At 42.5% G+C, this 19565-nt stretch overlaps 1 long non-coding RNA gene across 1 annotated transcript in view; it reads right to left on the bottom strand.

Annotated features, from left to right (window-relative positions):
• The window catches only part of LOC135109567 (uncharacterized), a 57552-nt gene extending 39192 nt beyond the window's left edge, over nt 1-18360 (bottom strand). Inside the window, exons 1-3 of the long non-coding RNA XR_010272760.1 lie at nt 18222-18360; nt 1513-1613; nt 416-983 (exon numbers count right to left, since the gene is read on the bottom strand). This is a non-coding gene — a long non-coding RNA (uncharacterized LOC135109567). The remainder of the gene's footprint in view (nt 1-415; nt 984-1512; nt 1614-18221) is intronic.
• Nucleotides 18361-19565: the final 1205 nt, after the last annotated feature.

Raw genomic sequence — 19565 nt, 5'->3', positions numbered from 1 at the left:
TTTCATTTGATATTATACTGTTTAATTTGATTACTACTACGCATGGTACTTCAGCTTAACGATACGTGTAAAAAATATAATTTCCTGGTCTTTATTTTTTCATCAAAAGACCGCTATCCCCACTTCCATGCCGTATGGTCTTCTGTAGCAAACAATGTGACCTTTCTTTAATACTAGGAATTGTTCCGAGTTGTTACCTCACTCGCACGACCAGCGCTATCATAACGGTGTAACAATACTTCCTATCACAGCCGCAGCCACCCACCAACACAACACTGTAAAGGTGAACAAGAATCATGTACTTCTCATAGCGGCGGCGGCGGTGTGTTGAGGCAGCACTTCCACAGTATACGGGGGAAAAATGGAGATATTTCCTTCCTCTCACTACTAACGAGAACAAGAATCATGTACTTACTCTTAGTAGCGGCGGTGGTTATGGCGGTGGTGATGGCCGTGGTGGCGGTAGTGATGGAGTGTTAGTGTAACTCAAGCACCGAATTATTATCACACCTATGCTTTTTTCCAACGATCAATAATCATTCGCCATAGTTTCCATAGTTTCATCACTACAACACGCTTAGTGATCCGACTGTATGCGCTGCACCAATACACAGTCTTGATAACACAACATTGCAGTGTTCAGCACAAGAGACTTCCTGGCCACGGTGACAGTTACCATGGCGCCGCTCCGTCACGTGTGTTGAGAGCACTCGCCAGCCTCCTCCACGATGTGTCTCTCGTTAAAAAGAGACTGCATAACCGCTACAGTCCTGCACCACACAGTTCACTCTCGAGACTCAGCATCTACTCAGTCCTGTCTGATCATCCACTCTCCCAAACACCTGCGTTATCCGGAATTCCGTGGCCAGGACAAAACTCACGTGCATTCTTCCTCTTACGGCAGATCACTCTTCACGAGACCAGAGGCCCACTGCGTCACGGTGTCGTTTCGTCCCAACTCGTGTACTTGGCGCTGGCTTGTTCTGTAAATACATAGAGGCAGCGGCGTGATATCCGTCCAAGAAATTGTATTCACACGAATGTATCATAATTTTACATACTAATATAGTTTTTTTTTTTTTTTTATATGGAAATAAGAGTTATGCTGTCAATAAAGAAGACGTGGACGCTGATAGAGATGAGCATGAACAGTGAGTGACGCAGTGAAGCAGTTCGAGCGTTTCAGCTCGTAACCAACCTGTGAGTAATTAACATGACTCACAAAAACCAAGATGAGGTGACGCAGGAACATTGCTGCTTACAATGAGACAGAGTGAGATAGAGGGAAGAAATTGCGGTAGAACTGGAAAGGATGGGAGTCACAGAGGAAGATGCAATGGACAGAAAGAACTGGAGAAGACTCGTACAAGGAGCCAACCCCTCACTCTAGGAAACGGCGATAGGAGAAGCAATATTGTTATCTGGTGCGCAAGACTCATCAGTATATAGGAAGAATAAACTGCAGAAGACCTGTATACTTATACAACTATTTGTGGTAAGCTAAATACTTACATTTACGCCACACACAATCATATCAGCCTCGTCCCTTGAGTCTCGCGCTGCCAAGATGATTCGTCTCAGGATTCAGTTCCAAGTGCCGTCCATCTAGAGATCTGCGACGTCACAAGAGGTTGAGGAAAGTCAGGCGAGCGAGGGATGGATAGGTAGTGTAGGGCAGGCTGGTTGTGAGATGGCTAGGACAGAGTGGAGAATAACTTGGATAGGGAATAAGGCAGGACAGGAAAGAAAGGGATGACTAGGCAAGAGGATGACAGGCTGGGTGTGGGGATAGCTGGGTGGGGATGGAAACAGTGGAAGAGGAATGGTTGGGTGGAAGGAAGAGGCCAGTACGAGTATGTGGAAGAATTATTGTGTGTGTGTGCGTGTCAAAGTAATCAAATCTAACGTGAGTTTCTATACTACTTTGTTTCATTATGCTTTATATGATCACCAGAGAGACTTTACCCGTTAATATTTCACAATTGTGTGGTGGAGCTTCACTACTGGAGGCGTGAAGAGTTTGACCTCCTCACTACTCAGAATAATTAAATATAACATGACTTTTTATGCCACACTGTATGTTACCTTATATGAACACTGCTATTGTCTCCCTCTTAATACTCTGTGAGATAAGTGTGTGCTGGAGATTCATCAGTGGAGGCGTAGAATGCTGAAGCTCCACACCACTCCCACTAATTTAATTTAACATAAGTTTTTGCACTTTTTTTCTACGTTTAAAACACGAAAAAATAAAGTCTAGTGATTTTATAAATCACTAGACTTTATTTTTCGTCTCAGTAGTTCATGTTAGGTAAGTGCGAGGCGGGCATTCACTAGTAGGGGAAATTTCTCAACCACTTCATCATTCTGAGTAATTTCACCACGTGCGACCTATATTTATAGTACAGTACTTTCTGAAGCAGCGTTAATAAAGTCACCACACACTTGATTTTTCCTGACTGGTTCGTATCGATATTAAGTTAAAGTAAGGCTAGGTTAGGTTAGGTTAAGTTGGGTTGGATTGGGTTGGGTTGGGTTGGGTTGGGTTGGGTTGTGTTGGGTTGGGTTTGGTCAGGTTAGGTTAGGTTAGGTTAAGTTAGGTTGGGTTAGGTTAGGTTAGGTTAGGTTGAAGTAAGGCAGATATTCAATGGTGACAGGAGCTTCCTCAGTCGCCTCACCACTGCACAGGTGTCAATATACAACACTTTTCTCTTTACACAATATTTTCTGAAAGTTAATACACTCACCAGACTCTTGATATGTTTTTGTCTCACTATTTCACATAAATACAAAGTAACATAAAAATCCACTTCACATGATGACATTTAACGAGCCTTACTCTTTTATTCAGCTTCCTCTGCTATGGTAATAAATCTAAATTAGCTCTCTCTTTTTCTTTCTCTTTTTCTGTCTTCCTTTTCTATGTTATGTAAGCACGAGGCACAGATTAACTAGCGAAGGGAATTTTTAAACCACCTCACGACTCCAAGTAATTCCATCCAACACTCCTTGTATCGTTCCATATAACACTTTCTAAAACGACGTACATAAATTTTTGTCACCTGAGTTGTTGTTTTTTTTCTACAATTTCATATTGAGTAAAAGTGAAGGAGAATTTCAATAATTCAATACAGGCAAGAACTTTTAAGCTTAATTTAGAAAAGCCTTCCTTAACTTTTTACACGAGTTTCTAAGCTACGTTTATAATGTTGACCTTATGTTTTATTTACTTTATTTATTTATTTTTTTTTATTGTTTCATTGTAAGAGGCAGAATCTCAGCTTAATTTAACACAAGTACCTTCTTTTGTTCCACACAAGACTTTTCAGCGACGTTTATAAATATTCATCAACAAACACCCAAACAGTTTTTCTTCCTTACTGTATTCTTAACCGGTTTGGTACCTTATCCTGGAGAGAGAGAGAGAGAGAGAGAGAGAGAGAGAGAGAGAGAGAGAGAGAGAGAGAGAGAGAGAGAGAGAGAGAGAGAGAGAGAGAGAGAGAGAGAGAGAGAGAGAGAGAGCAAGACAGACAGACAGACAGACAGGAACACAAACGAACAAGGACAAAAAGACAAACCCAGACAGACAGACGACCAAAGAATGATAAGAAAGAAATTGAAGTAGCTTTTTTCATTTCTCAGAAAAAGAGAAGAAAAAGGAAAGAAAACGGACCCATAACTGACAGGAGAGCTTCAGCATTTATCAGGAAGTGAATAGTTAAAAAGCGGCTGCTGTTCAAAGTCTGATTAAAGATGCAATATAAAAAATAATCCTGTGTGTGGCGAGGGGCTTCCCGCACGCTGCCGGAACTGCCACTAATGACTCAGTCGCCTTCAGGATACAATGAATACTGTCCGGGATGAAATGACGGAATGGGAGTGGCGGTGTGTGTGTGTGTGTGCTACGTTTTATAAAGCTTGATGTAGGGATGGTAGCAACGATTTTCCCTCGGTAAATAATACTTGTGAAACAGGAATTTAATTGTACTTGATTTGTTTGTATGGTGAAGGTTTTAGTTAGGAAATATTTTTAAAGCTGGATCTGAGATGTATTGCATAGAAGTAATGAAGTAAAGCAGTAAAGAAGCAAGGACCTCATGTATTTAATGTTTTAGTTTGATCGCAATGTTGATGTGTGTGTGTGTGTGTGTGTGTGTGTGTGTGTGTGTGTGTGTGTGTGTGTGTGTGTGTGTGTGTGTGTGTGATCTGCAGCGCATCACATCCTTCCAGCCTGGCGTGGCGGGCGTGAACTACCTGTGTGAGAGAAGCTCGTGTGCGGCCTGCTGCTGGCGGGAATGGCGGCCTGCTAAGTGGTGGTGGTGGTAGTGGTGGTGGTGAGAGATCGGGTAGTGCATGATGGTTGTGGTGGTAATGAGGGGTCGGGGAGTTTTTGGTGATGGTGGTGGTGGTGGCAAAACATACAGAAGCAGGAGAAAAATGAGCAGAAAGCAGTGAAAAGGAACCGGAAGAATTAGTAGGACTATAAGGGGGAAAACCGATGCTATGGTCACACAACTCATACTGTAGGGATGAATCAGCAGGAAGCAGAGGAGAGGAAGTAGAAGAATTAGCAGGAAGCAGAGAAGGACGGGCGATAACATGGTCCCACAACACTAAAACAGGGAAAGAATTAGCAGAAAGCAGAGGAGAGAGAGAGAGAGAGAGAGAGAGAGAGAGAGAGAGAGAGAGAGAGAGAGAGAGAGAGAGAGAGAGAGTGATGGTATGGACACGTCACCTTACACCACGTCACTTTGCACCACCATCACCACCACCACGACCAAGCACGGCAGGGAAAAGGTAAAAGCAAGACACGAATACTTACCACCATCTCGTATTACACACACACACACACACACACACACAAAGACCCTGGAATGAAACACCGACACCTCAGCGCTCGGGCATTACAAACAGCGAAACGAGACTTTTTTTTGGCGCAGGGTCGGTGTGTTGGCGTGCGGAGCTATCAAGGCGCTCAGCTGGTGAAGGACGGCAGGTACAACAGCGGCGAGAAACTGAGAGGGACCTGAGGCAATAAGTTCAGGCGGGGAGGTGATATCAGGCTCTTATGACCAATTCACCTCAGAAAAAAATCGGGCCTCATATCATACTTTTCCCCAAGTTACTACGCGAAACTGAACTTAAGAACCGCCCATCACGGGGAACACCATAAAGGGAGCTTTGACGTGTAACTGATTGAGTCCACGAGAGGAGAGGTGAGGTGAGGGGAGGGGAGGGGAGGAAGGGAAGGGAAGCTAAGGCAGGCGAGGCAGGAGTCAAACAGTGTCTGCTATCTTCTGACCTATCTTTTGTTTCCTCCTCTTGTCCTTCAGGTTTTATGAAATATTTTGCATTAATTGGTTAACTAAATTTGCTGCAACACAGCGGTCACATGATGCAATTGTTTTGGCAGGGCAGGAATCAAAGACTGCCTGCTGACTTATGGTCTGTTCTTCTTGTGCTTTCTCCTCATAGCATAGCCTTCATGTTTCCTGTAATGTTCTGCATTAATTCGTTTATTTAATTTGCTTCAACACTATATGGTGCGAAAAATTTCTAAACACAAAAAAAAAAAAAAAAATTACCTACACAAAAAAATTTACCCCTTAATTTTTTTTCTTAATTTTTTTATTCAATTAAGTTTATGATATAGCATACAATTTTCACAAAATTTACACACAAGCGAATTTTCCTTGTTAATTCTCTTCGGTAAAGCATGCGAAGTTTCGTGTACAAAACACGAGACAAATACTTCACTAGTTGCCAAACACGACAGTCGTATTACAAGTATTAGATGCCCAAGCATGCTAACAGGTGATTATCCACAGCTGTCACGAAATGTTCACCTTTGCTGGTGTAATTATCATGAGAGTGAGGACCTCTGCTCTCCTTGATTAGTGAGTACAACCTGGTCACCTCGCCTTGCCCACGACACTGCTCCCCTCTTCACCACCTCTCTTCCCCTCACTTCGCCTTTCCCCGACCCTCACCAGTTTCGTCTCTTATCCAAACCATGACATCCCTCCCTTCTTCACCACCTCCCCTCGGCTCGCCTATCCCCCACACGCCTCAATTTCGTTTCTTATCCACCACTCACCACCCTTCATTCATCTTCATCCCCAGTCTCATTTTTCTTTTCCTACCCAACCACGCTCCCAGTCCCGCCTCAATTCCATCTCTCCTCTCCCACCCATCCCTGCCTCGTCCCGCCCAGCCCTGTCCTCTGTTCATGCCTGGGGACTATGCAGCAGCAGCAGTCAGTGACCCGAGGCTCCTTCAGGTCGTCCTTCACACGTAACACAGTGCAGACTTGATGAAGACAACAGTCGTCATGTAATCTGAATGTTGGAATATATTTATTTTCAGAGATTTACACGTGAGTGGAGTCACGACAAGATGTATTCCCGAGACTTATAGACTTTGAGACGCAAGAAAACACAGCAAGACGCTCATTGCTGTGGCTTGTAACATTATCAAGTCACAACAATATCATGATGTAATCTGAATATTTACATATATTCAACGGCGGAGAATATACATCGGGGTGAAGACACAGCAAGACACGTTATTGATATTACAGACTTAAGAATACAATGCAGTCATGATATACTGTATGTTTATGGTTTTTGACACATAGAGGTCAAACATAGCATAGCATAGCATAGCACAGTATAGCACAGCATAGCATAACAGTGTAAAATAACAACACTAAGTTGGGTCAGTTCCCAGCACACTGAGGTCTCATTTACCTCTCTCGAGACTTCCACACCGCACCTCCACTACTTTCAAAAGGCTCTAGTTAGTTTAGTTGCACGGGATTCTAAGAGTTTTTTCTGTGGTTGTAATGGCATACATCATTTCTACGTCACTAACAGGAGAAACACTCTTCATAACCTGGCTAATCATCTCTGTAGCCTTTGAAAATAGTCGTGGTGAGAGAGCAAAGCGTTTCAGGACACGGACTTTTGCTTATTTAGACACAGAGGCAGGCGAGAGCAGTTGATGAATGGCCTGCTACGCACACCCGCTTCGTCCCGCCTTCGGTGTACGATAATAGCAAATGTCATTCATAATCATTCGTCTCTTAACAATTATATATCATGAAATTGTGTTTTTTTCTTTTCCTTTTTTTTTTTTTTTTACAAAATAAGAAGAAGAATATAGCTTTACGGGGCATAAGAAGGACAAAAAAAAAGGAAACGATATGACTAGCGGTGGATCATGTCAACATTTTGAACGTTTTCTTGGCTTGTCAATACAATATGAAGGCAAAGTCAAAATAATACTAGGAAAAGAAAAGGTAAACAATAAATACACAAAAACCATATTACAAAAAAAAAAAAAAAAATGTGTTGGCAATGTATTGATAACTTATAGCAAATGTTGTGTAGCCTAATCCGTAAAACCATTCGTGTGGCTCACTAATAAGGTTTTTATTTAAAGTTTATATGTAATATTTTCATCACGAAAAAAAATTTTTTTATTCATATTCAGCAAAAAAAAAAAAAAAAAAAAAAATATATATATATATATATATATATATATATATATATATATATATATATATATATATATATATATATATATATATATATATATATATATATATATATATATATATACATACCAGTCATCACTGGTCAGAGAGAGAGAGAGAGAGAGAGAGAGAGAGAGAGAGAGAGAGAGAATACATAAATGACAGAGAACGAGTAGGTGGCTTGTAGTTGCCAGTCAGTTTTAAGGGCTGGGAGAGGTGTCTGCGTATTTGTGCCGCTGGACAGTGACGTACACTGAAGCCCACACAAGAGTTAGGAAGGTAGCAGTGGGTGTAAGTGACGAGGCGCTGAGCAGCTCGGTGAGTACTGAACAGGGAAGCTTAATTGGTACAAAGTATGCATTTGTTGCAGGTGTTTTGTTGTTAGCCAATTAGCTGTGCCCTTGTTGGTGGCTGTGACTAAGCTGTCTGCTCCTTGTTGACGTGTTCAGCAGGTTGTGTGGGGGGGTTCCACTCATACTGCTGTACTAGACAGGGTGGAATCAAAAGCTTTTCGTCTCATCAACTCCTTTCCTCTAACTGACTGTCTTCAGCCCCTCTCTCACCGCCGCAATGTTGCATATCTAGCTGTCTTCTACCGCTATTTTCATGCCAACTGCTCTTCTGATCTTGCTAACTGCATGCCTCCCCTCCTCCCGCGGCCTCGCTGCACAAGACTTTCTTCTTTCTCTCACTCCTATTCTGTCCACCTCTCTAACGCAAGAGTTAACCAGTATTCTCAATCATTCATCCCTTTCTCTGGTAAACTCTGGAACTCCTTGCCTGCTTCTGTATTTCCACCTTCCTATGACTTGAATTCCTTCAAGAGGGAGGTTTCAAGACACTTATCCACCAATTTTTGACCACTGCTTTGACCCTTTTAAGGGACTGGCATTTCAGTGGGCATTTTTTTTTATTAGATTTTTGTTGCCCTTGGCCAGTATCCTTCCTACATAAAAAAAAAAAAAAAAAAAAGAAGCTGTCCTGCGAACAGCGGATTCTCAGAACAGCCAAAGGAGTGTTGATAAACATATACGTTCGGTGCTGAAGACTTAGGTGAATGATTAGCCACAAATAGCGATGAAACAGATCCTGTAAAGCACTTGTTCACAAACTTCTTTTCGTCTTTTCCCCCTTCAAGCAGTTCCCCTGTCCGGATTTCCTCCTTCATACAATGACAAGGAAATGTTCAAACTCCTACAAAGTCATTACTAAAGACGATCGTACCATAAATTTTGATTTGTATTTGTATATACTACTGCAACAAAAGCAAACTACAACATTATATGTGTTTTTTCTTCTGTCGTTCAGAGAGAGAGAGAGAGAGAGAGAGAGAGAGAGAGAGAGAGAGAGAGAGAGAGAGAGAGAGAGAGAGAGAGAGAGAGAGAGAGCTCACAGCAGTGCAGGGACTCCACAATCATGTGGACTTTCCCACACACCAGCGTGGAGGCTCCCTGGACCCAGTGGTGACGGACCTGCCTCAAGAATGTGTTCAGTGCCTCCCTCTCGACTGTGTGGGCAGCTCTGACCATCATGCCGTGCTCACGACCGTCAGCGTTGCCCCGGCGCGTGACGAGGATCACCAGCAAGCCACCTGGCTGTGTCACCGCGCCGACTGGGTGGCTGTGCGGCAGGCCCTGGCCCTGACAGATTGGGACACAATATTCACCGGGGACCCGCACCATGACACCACCGCCCTCACTACTGTCCTCTGCACACTGCAGCAGCAACACGTGCCACACAGGACGTACTCAACCAGCGCAAAAGACCATTCCTGGTTCGGGTACAGGTGCAAGACTGCTGCTGAGCAAAAGTACAAAGCCTGGACGCGGTACAAGAGGCACAGTGTAACAAAGCCCCACACAGAAGAACGTGCAAGATCATGATAAAGACGGTGAAGTGGGCCAAGGCAAGGTGCGAGGCGAATATGAGGCGGAAGCTGACCTCCAACCAGGTTGATGCCAAACAGTGGTGGGGATTAGTAAAGGAGAGGCAAGGTGTCTCCTCTCATGAATGTATCCCCGCCCTGACGGGTATATGGCCGTCTCCAGCCAAGAAAAAACAGACCTCCTCGTCCGCCAGTTCGCTGAAAAAATGATAACTCCAGAGCCAGACAGGCAACTACCCCGCCCTCCCCCGCCTTACTGTCTCGAGACTGGAGGGCGTTGCCATCTCTGAGGACGCCATCAGAAGACACCTGAGGGATGTCAACACCAGGAAGGCCCCCTGGTCTTGACAGCGTGACCCCACATCTCAAAAAGTGTGCTGTTGAGCTCGCTGGCCCTCTCGCACAAATGTTTCCCCGCTGTTTGCAGCGAGAGGTCTGGCCGTCACTATGGAAGGAGGCGCGACTCACACCCGTGCATAAAGAGAAGTCGAGGTCTGAGCCAGGTAACTACCGGCCTTGTTACCAGCCAGTCTCGCTCCTCTCCGTACTCAGTAACATCTTGGAGAGGATCATAAGCGAGCAGCTCACCGAACACCTCGAGCAGCACCACCTGCTGTCGCCAAAGTACTGTGGCTTCAGAAAAGGCCGCTCCACCTCAACTTGAAAGCGAGCCGCATACCTGAATAGCCTAGGTCATGTTGCATGCAGTGACCAACAAGTGATGGTGCATTCTGACTCACTGACTTTCTGTACCCTTCAACCATCACCTTCCCTTAGTGTAGCTGTACGTAATATTGTCACACAATTCACACTCTACAGTAAACAGAGAGAGAGAGAGAGAGAGAGAGAGAGAGAGAGAGAGAGAGAGAGAGAGAGAGAGAGAGAGAGAGAGAGAGAGAGAGAGAGAGAGAGAGAGAGAGAGAGAGAGAGAGAGAGAGAGAGAGAGAGAGAGAGAGAGAGAGAGAGAGAGAGAGAGAGAGAGAGGGGGGTGACAGACACGTAAACAGAAACGTACGTACATACATACATACATACATACATACATACAGACAGACAGACAGACAGACAGACAGACAGACATAAAGATAAATAAATACAGACACAGAAACAGAGAGACAGCAATATGTATACATAACATACATACATACATATCATACATACATACAGACAGACAGACAGACAGACAGACAGACATACAGACAGAGTGACATACAGACATATCGGATAGAGTGCATCAATTAACACCGGCCAGTGAGCAGCTGTTGCATTTGGTGTTGTTTTGTTGCAGTGCGTGTATTCGATGAGAGTGTTACTTCATCGTCACCTTTATTCACGCAGCGTGTCATTTCCTTCACCTTCTTCACTCTATTGCTATTATACATTTATATTGTGCCTACTAAAAAAAATGCACCAAATTATTAATACAGCTCATTTATATGTAACTTACTAGACTTGTCTGCTTATTAACTGCCAATATAGCAACGCATTTATTATTGTTATTGCTGTTTGTTGTAGTTTACTACTATCACCACCACCACCACCACCACCACCATCACCACCACTACGACTACTATTTCCATTGTTATTATTATTATTATTATTATTATTATTATCATTATTATTATTATTATTATTATTATTATTATTATTACTATTATGAGTGCCACTCCCTTCCTGCAGGAGGCGCCGCGGGAGGTGAGAGAGCTGGTGCGTCCTCACTATTTACGTTGCTAAATTTGCTTGAAGCTTCACCTGGCGTGGCTTGGCGCAAGTAATCAACACGGCGCTGCATTCAGGCTTGTAGGGACATAAGGGAAGACCCAGTGAAGGTGCCACTCCACAAAGAATGCAGTCCAAAAAGATTAGTGAAAATAATGAGAAGCGTATTGAAACCTTCCCTCTGCAACAGTTCAAGTCACACTGAAGCAGGCGAGGACCTGAAGTGGTCAGGGTGACAGTGCTGCCGTGGCTTGGAATGGACAGGTAGACTGATCAGTAAACAATTTTGTATTTAAGTTCCCCTCTACAGCAGAATCGAACTGGGAACCTTAGGGCACGGATAAAGAACTGTGCCATAAAGAACTGAGCTACGTCCAGAGACGTCCAGAGAGAGAGAGAGAGAGAGAGAGAGAGAGAGAGAGAGAGAGAGAGAGAGAGAGAGAGAGAGAGAGAGAGAGAGAGAGAGAGAGAGAGAGAGAGAGAGAGATATTATAAAGAGAAATATTTAAATTTGAACGTCCTCACTCATAAAGCAAATTCAAGGTGAGGAGCATTGAAGAATTCCTCCACCACGCAGGAAGAGAGAGAGAGAGAGAGAGAGAGAGAGAGAGAGAGAGAGAGAGAGAGAGAGAGAGAGAGAGAGAGAGAGAGAGAGAGAGAGAGAGAGAGAGAGAGAGAGCAAAAACAGTGACGCTTCTGGTATTTATTTTTTTGGTTGTGGTGTGGCGGCGGCGAAAGATACTGTCATTTTTTAACATCGCTGACAGAAAAGACGACCACCGCGATGTAAAAGAGCGAAGGAAGAGAACAAAAAAAAGGGACTGAGCAATAAAAAGACGATCGCGGTGAAAATTTTGACATTCTAATAAAAAAAAAAACACAAAATGAAAATGGCTAAAAATAAAGAAGGTTATGGATGAAAATAGCATTACATAAGAAAGAAGCAGATGAAAACAACTCAAAATATGAAAAATTATAAATGAAAACAGCACAAAAAGAGGAATAATGTGGAAAGAAATAGCCCGAACAGGAAAGTTATCAACGAATAACTGCCCAAAATATGAAAGTTATTGATAAAATTAGTGTAAAAAGAGAAAAACTGTGAACGGAAATAACCTGCACAGTAAAGACATGTAAGGCAATATCACCAACCACCTATGGAAAAAAAAAATAAAATCCCAAAATACTTGGCCTTTGGCGCAAAACAGTAAAATTATAGAAAAAAAAAATCGCCTAAAGCATTAAGATCATGGAATGAAATCTGACAAAATGTTTGGTCTGTTGAGGAATAATTGCGTAAATAAGGAAATCATAAAAGAAACAGTCTAGAATAGTGAAGTTCTGGAAAGTAACCCAAACCTGCTTCGTTAAAAGATACCTGCAAAATAATCTTAAAAAAAAAAAAAAAACATGAAAATAAAGTTAATATTTTTTTTCTTTTCATTTCATCTACGTAGTACTATAATATTTTTTTTCTCTCTTTTTTTCATATTCCTCACTTTTTTTCTTTTTATTTGTATTAACATTATTGGTTTCATGCATTTTTATGACGTGTGTGTGTGTGTGTGTGTGTGTGTGTGTGTGTGCATACAGATATAGCGTGCCCATTTCTTTTTATTTTTTTTTTCCACATCCACACATTTTGCTACTTACTCGTATTTCTACATACATTCATTTTCTTTTTTTTCTTCTTTTTTTACAGCGGCTGGAAACATCTGCGTACATTTATTTTATTCTTTAACACTACGAACACTAAATCTTTGCATTACCCTCCTTTGCATCCACTCTTAATATCAACAAACTACTTTTTAAGTGTCAGAAACACCTATTTCTACAGGTACTCTTCTCTTAACACATTTCGAAACACCTGCATACTTTGCTGCTTTCTTTTTCTTTGCTTTAACATCACTTGCATTCACTCATAACACGAACCAACCTCCTTTTCCACCTCAAACACGTTCATACCTATTATATTTCGCCTGATGTATTCACAACAGGCACTTTAAGCTTACCTGAAAGTACCTTCGAGACCTTTAGGAATATAGCTAACTACATTTCTATTTACAGCGCACAATATTACAAGGCTTCTTTTTATTTTTTTCTGTATTTTTCTGTAATGTGTGCTCTCCCTTTCGGCCAGGGCAGTCTTTGAGGCACTAATGATCTGTAAACCGTCACCAATTGTTCCTTGTGTGCTCTGCTGAGGCTCAAAGTACAAAGGGAGGCAAAGAAAGGGAAGGAAACGGTATCTTCATGCACTCACGATTCATCTCCTCTTGCCTTCTAGGAAACGTGCATCTTTCATTTATTTTATTTGAGTCCTGCGCGAATATCTGACCGTTTTCTTACACGCTCGTTTTTCTTTTATCGCTTTGGTTCTTAGCAAGAGTTCTGTTTGCTCGCTTTTATGAACTCCTACGTCACTATTCCTCAACTTTCCTCAATAATTCTGAGGATTCAATAATTCAAAGAAGCAGTCTGGGGGGGGGGGGATTAACTGATACTATACATTAAATGAGGAACAGAGTAATTTTAAAAGACCCATCAAATCATGTTCCCCGAGAGAAAACGGGAACCGAGGAAGCATTGCGTCACGGAGTGGGGAAGAGAGCGGGAGCACGCAACAAGTCTCCCTTTAAACCTGTTTCGTCACTCTCGCTGCCTTAAGGATCCAGGAGAGGAATAACCAATACTTCATTACGTATACTCTTAATTAACACTGTCACCGTGACATGACGTGAGGTATAAAGGGTTTTCCTCAGTAACACTTAGTAAAGCTGGTATCCTTCAATGACATTTTACGGGGGAAGAATTAATTACTTGATTATAATATTTTTGTAGTACTTTAATTAACTTCTCAATGTACGAGAAGGTTGTCTGAAGGGTTAATTAACTACTGTTAATCATGTAGATAATTATCTCTGCCATTAACTACTTCTTTAGTTTTCACTAAACGACCATCAACTGCTTGGCTAGAGAGAGAGAGAGAGAGAGAGAGAGAGAGAGAGAGAGGAGAGAGAGAGAGAGAGAGAGAGAGAGAGAGAGAGAGAGAGAGTTAAATGAAGTAAAAAGGATTGTTTGACGGAAAGTGAAGAAAAGTGAGGTGAGGAAGAAAACTTGATAAAGAAGATAATTGCTTTCTGCTGCCTAGTGAAGAAGAGGAGGAGGAGGAGGAGGAGGAGGAGGAGGAGGAGGAGTAATAAAAGAGAGGAAAGATGAGGAATAAAGAGGAAGAGATGGGGGATGAAAGTATAAATGAAGACAGGAAGAAATGAAAGCAGGAAGAGAACAGAAAAGAGGAAAAAGGAGGAGGTGAAAAAAAAAAAAATAGAGGCCGAAGGAAAAATGAAGATAGAGGAAATGAAGGAAGAAAGTGGGGAAAGATGAGGGATAGAGAGGAAAAGGTGGAATAAAGAAATAGTGGGAGAAATATGATGGAGGGAGAGGAGGAGAGAGTGTAGAGAATATAAGGAGAATGTGATGAGAGAGAGAATAAAAGAGAAATATGTGGGAGAGAAGCAGGTCATTCCCTCACCTCTTACTTGTGGGATTAGTAACTGGATAAAGGTAAACCAGGTGTATAAAGTCATCAACGGATGAACTGTAACTGAATTATCTCTCTCTTACCTGTAGAGTGAATACTTAGACAAATAAGAAAAATGCAGGTGTTGAGATTAATCAACATGTCATGCATATAGAATTGCTTTAGTGTGGAATAATTAACTGATATACCTGAGGAACAGACGTGTTAAATCATTGGAACAGAACACTCAACATAAAAAAAAATAGGGAAAATAAGGAAAAATTAAGAAAACACTTGGCAAAAAAGAAAAAAAATATCCTTACCAGTAAAATAAGACAGGTTATTAAATACCAGTATTCGTTAGTCGGGAGGGAAGAAGGGGTAGTGAGGAGAAGGCAAGGGGCAAATTAGTTAAATCTAGAAAGGAAGCTAGCTTAGGGATGGTGAGAAATAGCTTAAGTGTTTACTACACAAATTGTAGAAGTATTCTGAATAAAATAGACTTGCTTAGAGGAATAGCGAGTGTAGAGAAATTTGATATCATCGCTTTAACTGAAACTTGGTTAGATATGTCAGGAAAAGTATTTAATCCAGAGGTTAAGATAGATGGGTATACAATGTTCTATAAAGATAGAGAAAACAGGAGAGGAGGAGGTGTCGCGTTATACGTTAGGGACACATTACAGTGCTGTATGAACAATAGAATTAAAACAGATAACAAAGCAGAGTCGATATGGGTAGATATTAAGGAAGGATCGCAGTCAGTAGTACTAGGGGTAGTTTACAGACCACCGACCAGTACAGAGGAAAATAACACCTCACTGTGGCAGGAATTAAATAGAGCAGGCAGGTACAGTCAGGTATGTGTGGTAGGAGATTTTAATTTTAGGAATATCGACTGGAGTCCTGATTGTGGGTAACAAGGAAGCAGAGGAATTCCTTAAGGTAATTCAGGATAATTTTTTAAAACAGGTAGTCGTAGAACCCACAAGGGGGAATAATATTCTAGATTTAATTCTTACTAACAGGGAGGAAGCAGTCACGCAGGTAGAGGTTGGAGGACAGCTAGGTAACAGTGACCATAGGGAAATTAGGTACAATCTAGAATGGGAAGAAACTGTTAGAAATAAAAACACTAGTAAAATACCTGACTTTAGGAGAGCAGATTTTGAAGAATTAAAAAGGTACCTCCAAGGAGTGGACTGGCAAAGGATGCAGGGTGAGGTCAGGTCAGGGACGGAGTTCAGAGAGATAAGGCAGGATGAGGGAGGTGAGGTGAGGCTCCAGAAGGGAGGAGGAAAGAGGAAGGGGGGAGATAGGTGTGAGTATCTTGGAATGTCAGGTCATGGTGAAATGAGAGAGGTAAGGTCGAGGCGAGTTGATGAGGGAGGGGAGAGGATGGTAGGGAACGAGATGAGGGGTTTTAGGTGAAGTAAATGTAGATGAATTGTATAAATATTTCGTAGATAAAGTTCATACAGGTCAATTAGCAAATATCCCATATAAAACAATAAGATCACAAAAAAATGACCCTAAATGGATGACTGCTAGGTTAAAGCATTATATAGGGCGTAAGAGAAGTGTATATAAGAGATTAAAGGCAGGTGAGGAAGTTTTAAGGACACAGTATAATGAATTAGTTAGAACAGTCAGGAAGTTAACGAGGAAAGCTAAGGACAATTATGAATTAAAGGTAGCCAGCCAGGCGAAGACGGACCCCAAGGGATTTTATCAGGTATACAGGACGAAAAATAAGGATACTGTAGGTCCATTAAAGGCAGCAGATGGGGAGCTGGTTAGTTCTGGGGAGGAGATTAGTAAACTTCTGAATGATTATTTTTTAACTGTCTTCACTCAGGAAAACATGCAGGATATGCCCAGATAGTGAACAGGTGTTTAGAGCAGATGAGTATGAGAAGCTGACGGATATTTCCATAACTAGGGAGATAGTGGAGCAGGAGATAGATAGGCTAAAAAAGTTCAAGGCACCAGGACCTGATGAAATATATCCCAGAGTACTGAAGGAATGTAAAAAGATTATTAGTGAGCCGTTAGTTTCTGTCTTTAGGAAATCACTGGAGTCGGGTGAGGTACCAGTAAATGTGGAGGCAGGCTAAATGTAGTACCCATCTTTAAGAAAGGGGATAAAACTTTAGCGTCTAATTATAGACCTGTCAGCTTAACTTCAGTTGTAGGTAAAATGTTAGAGTCAATAATAGCCAGGAACATTAGGGAACATTTAGACAAACATAACTTGATAAATCAGTCACAGCATGGCTTCACGAAGGGGAAGTCTTGCCTGACAAACTTGTTAAGTTTTTACAGTAAGGTGTACGAGGCAGTAGATAATGGTGATAGTTATTGATATCTTATATCTGGACTTTAGTAAAGCATTCGACAAGGTGCCCCATCAAAGGCTCCTGAGAAAGGTTAGAGGCGCACGGGATAGATGGGAAGGTGTTAGGTTGGATAGGGTCATGGCTTGGTAACAGGCGACAGAGAGTGCTAATAAACGGCTCGAAATCCGAGTGGGGTCATGTCATTAGTGGGGTGCCACAGGGATCAGTATTAGGGCCATTATTATTTCTAATATATATCAATGACTTGGATAGTGGAATTAGTAGCGATGTTAGTAAATTTGCGGATGACACAAAGATAGGTAGATTAATTAGGTCAGAAGCGGATGCCATCGCCTTGCAGACAGACTTAGATAGAATGAATGAATGGACGGATAGATGGCAAATGCAATTTAATATCAATAAATGCAAAGTGCTTAGCGTAGGTAGAGGAAACCCACACAATAGGTACACATTAAACACCCAAACTCTGGTAGGTACAGGGTACGAGAAAGATTTAGGAGTTATAGTTAGCTCTGAACTCCGTCTAGGGAAACAATGCATAGAAGCCAGAAACAAGGCAAATAGGGTACTAGGATTCATTTTTAGGAGTGTTAAAAGTAGAAGGCCGGAAGTAATATTAAAGTTATACTTGGCGCTGGTCAGACCTCATCTAGACTACGCTGTGCAGTTCTGGTCCCCACATGTACAGGAAAGATATAGGTCTATTAGAATCAGTACAGAGGAGAATGACTAAAAGGATCCAGGGGATGAGGAGTATTCCTTACGAAGCGAGGTTGAAGCGGTTAAATTTACATTCTCTAGAGAGACGTAGGTTAAGAGGGGACCTGATAGAAGTCTTTAAGTGGTATAGGGGTTATAACAAGGGAGATGTAAGCAAAATTCTTAGGATCAGCAACCAAGGTAGAACAAGAAATAACGGGTTCAAGCTTGAAAAATTTAGGTTTAGGAAGGAGATAGGAAAAAATTGGTTCTCAAATAGAGTGGTAGATGAGTGGAACGGACTCAGTAATCATGTAGTTAGTGCCAGGACACTAGAGAGCTTTAAGAGAAGATTAGACAAGTTTATGGATGGGGATAACAGATGGAAATAGGTAGGAGTGTTTCATACAGGGACTGCCACGTGTAAGCCTGGTCGCTTCTTGCAGCTCTCCTTATTTCTTATGTTCTTATGTTCTTATGTAACCTTAGTGAGGTCACCTGTCACGTTGAGGTTCACCAGCAGTATGAGGAGGGGGGCTGTGTGGCCACCTGGCGACGGTACTGCCCTTGGTCACCTGTGAGGGTGTATTACCAGCTGCCAACGCCGCCACCTCTTGCCATGTTCCCGCACCTGAGAGTACCTGTGTGGCAAACAAGGCGTGATTAGTGAGCTTGTTCCTGCGCGCTGTTTCTCTTACCCTCCCTCTCCCTGCCACTGCTACCTCTACTCCTCCCACTGCTCTCCTCTACGCCCTCCCTTCCCCACTGTTCTCTGTGGGGTGCTGTCACTTGGTGCTGGGCGGATGGTACTCAGGCCCTTCATCTGAGGTCACCTGATCACCGCTTACTCTTATTATTATTATTATTATTATTATTATTATTATTATGGATCATCGTCATCGTTGTCGTTATCATGAAAGGTTTACAATATTGTTATTATTATTATTATTATTATTATTAGTAGTAGTAGTAGTAGTAGTGCAAAAAGGGGGATCGTATGTATCAGGCACGATTGAGGTGAGAGATCTGACCGCCAGCATGCTCAGGGAGGTGTGCCACGATGTCTCCACTGAACCGACCCTCCTGCCGCTAGACGGCGAGCACCTGCGCTACAGAACAGCCAACACCACCAACGAGGCTCGAGTCGACGTCAGTGCACGAGGGTTCTGGACAAGGGGACAGAAAGCATTCGTGGACATACGGATCTTTGACCCGATGGCCGCCTGTCACCACGAACTCTCCCTGGAGGCCGCCCACCGCAAGAATGAGCAGGAGAAGATCCGAGCGTATGGGGAGAGAATCCAACACGTTGACCAGGGCAGCTTCACACCTCTGGTCTTCACCACATCTGGCGGGATGGGCTCCAAGGCTCAGTGCTTCTACTCAAGACTAGCCGACCTAATGGCAGAAAAGAAGCACCAGCCAAGGAGCCATGTCGTCGCATGGATGAGGTGCCGTCTCTCATTCTCCCTCCTCAGATCCGCCCTCCTGTGTCTCAGGGGGACAAGGCATTCCACTCCCATACCTGCAGACTTAGGAGGCCTCGACTGCGAGGCTACAGTGGTGGAGAGTGGCATAAGAGTAGATAGAGTAGAGGTAGAATGAATTTATAGTTAACAACTAATGTGTATATTATAGAGTATTAGATTATGGTTGGATGCCACAGTCATTAGCGGGAGCTGGGGCTAATGACCTCCAAGTAATGGAGCCCCTAATTGACACATCAATAAACATGGGGTGGAGGTAGTAGTAGTAGTAGTAGTAGTAGTAGTAGTAGTAGCAGTAGTAGTAGTAGTAGTAGTAGTAGTAGTAGTAGTAGTAGTAGTAGTAGCAGTAGCAGTA

Source organism: Scylla paramamosain, chromosome 19 (assembly GCF_035594125.1).
Source record: "Scylla paramamosain isolate STU-SP2022 chromosome 19, ASM3559412v1, whole genome shotgun sequence".
Classification (NCBI taxonomy): domain Eukaryota; kingdom Metazoa; phylum Arthropoda; class Malacostraca; order Decapoda; family Portunidae; genus Scylla; species Scylla paramamosain.
This window is presented reverse-complemented; position numbering and strand designations above follow the sequence as displayed.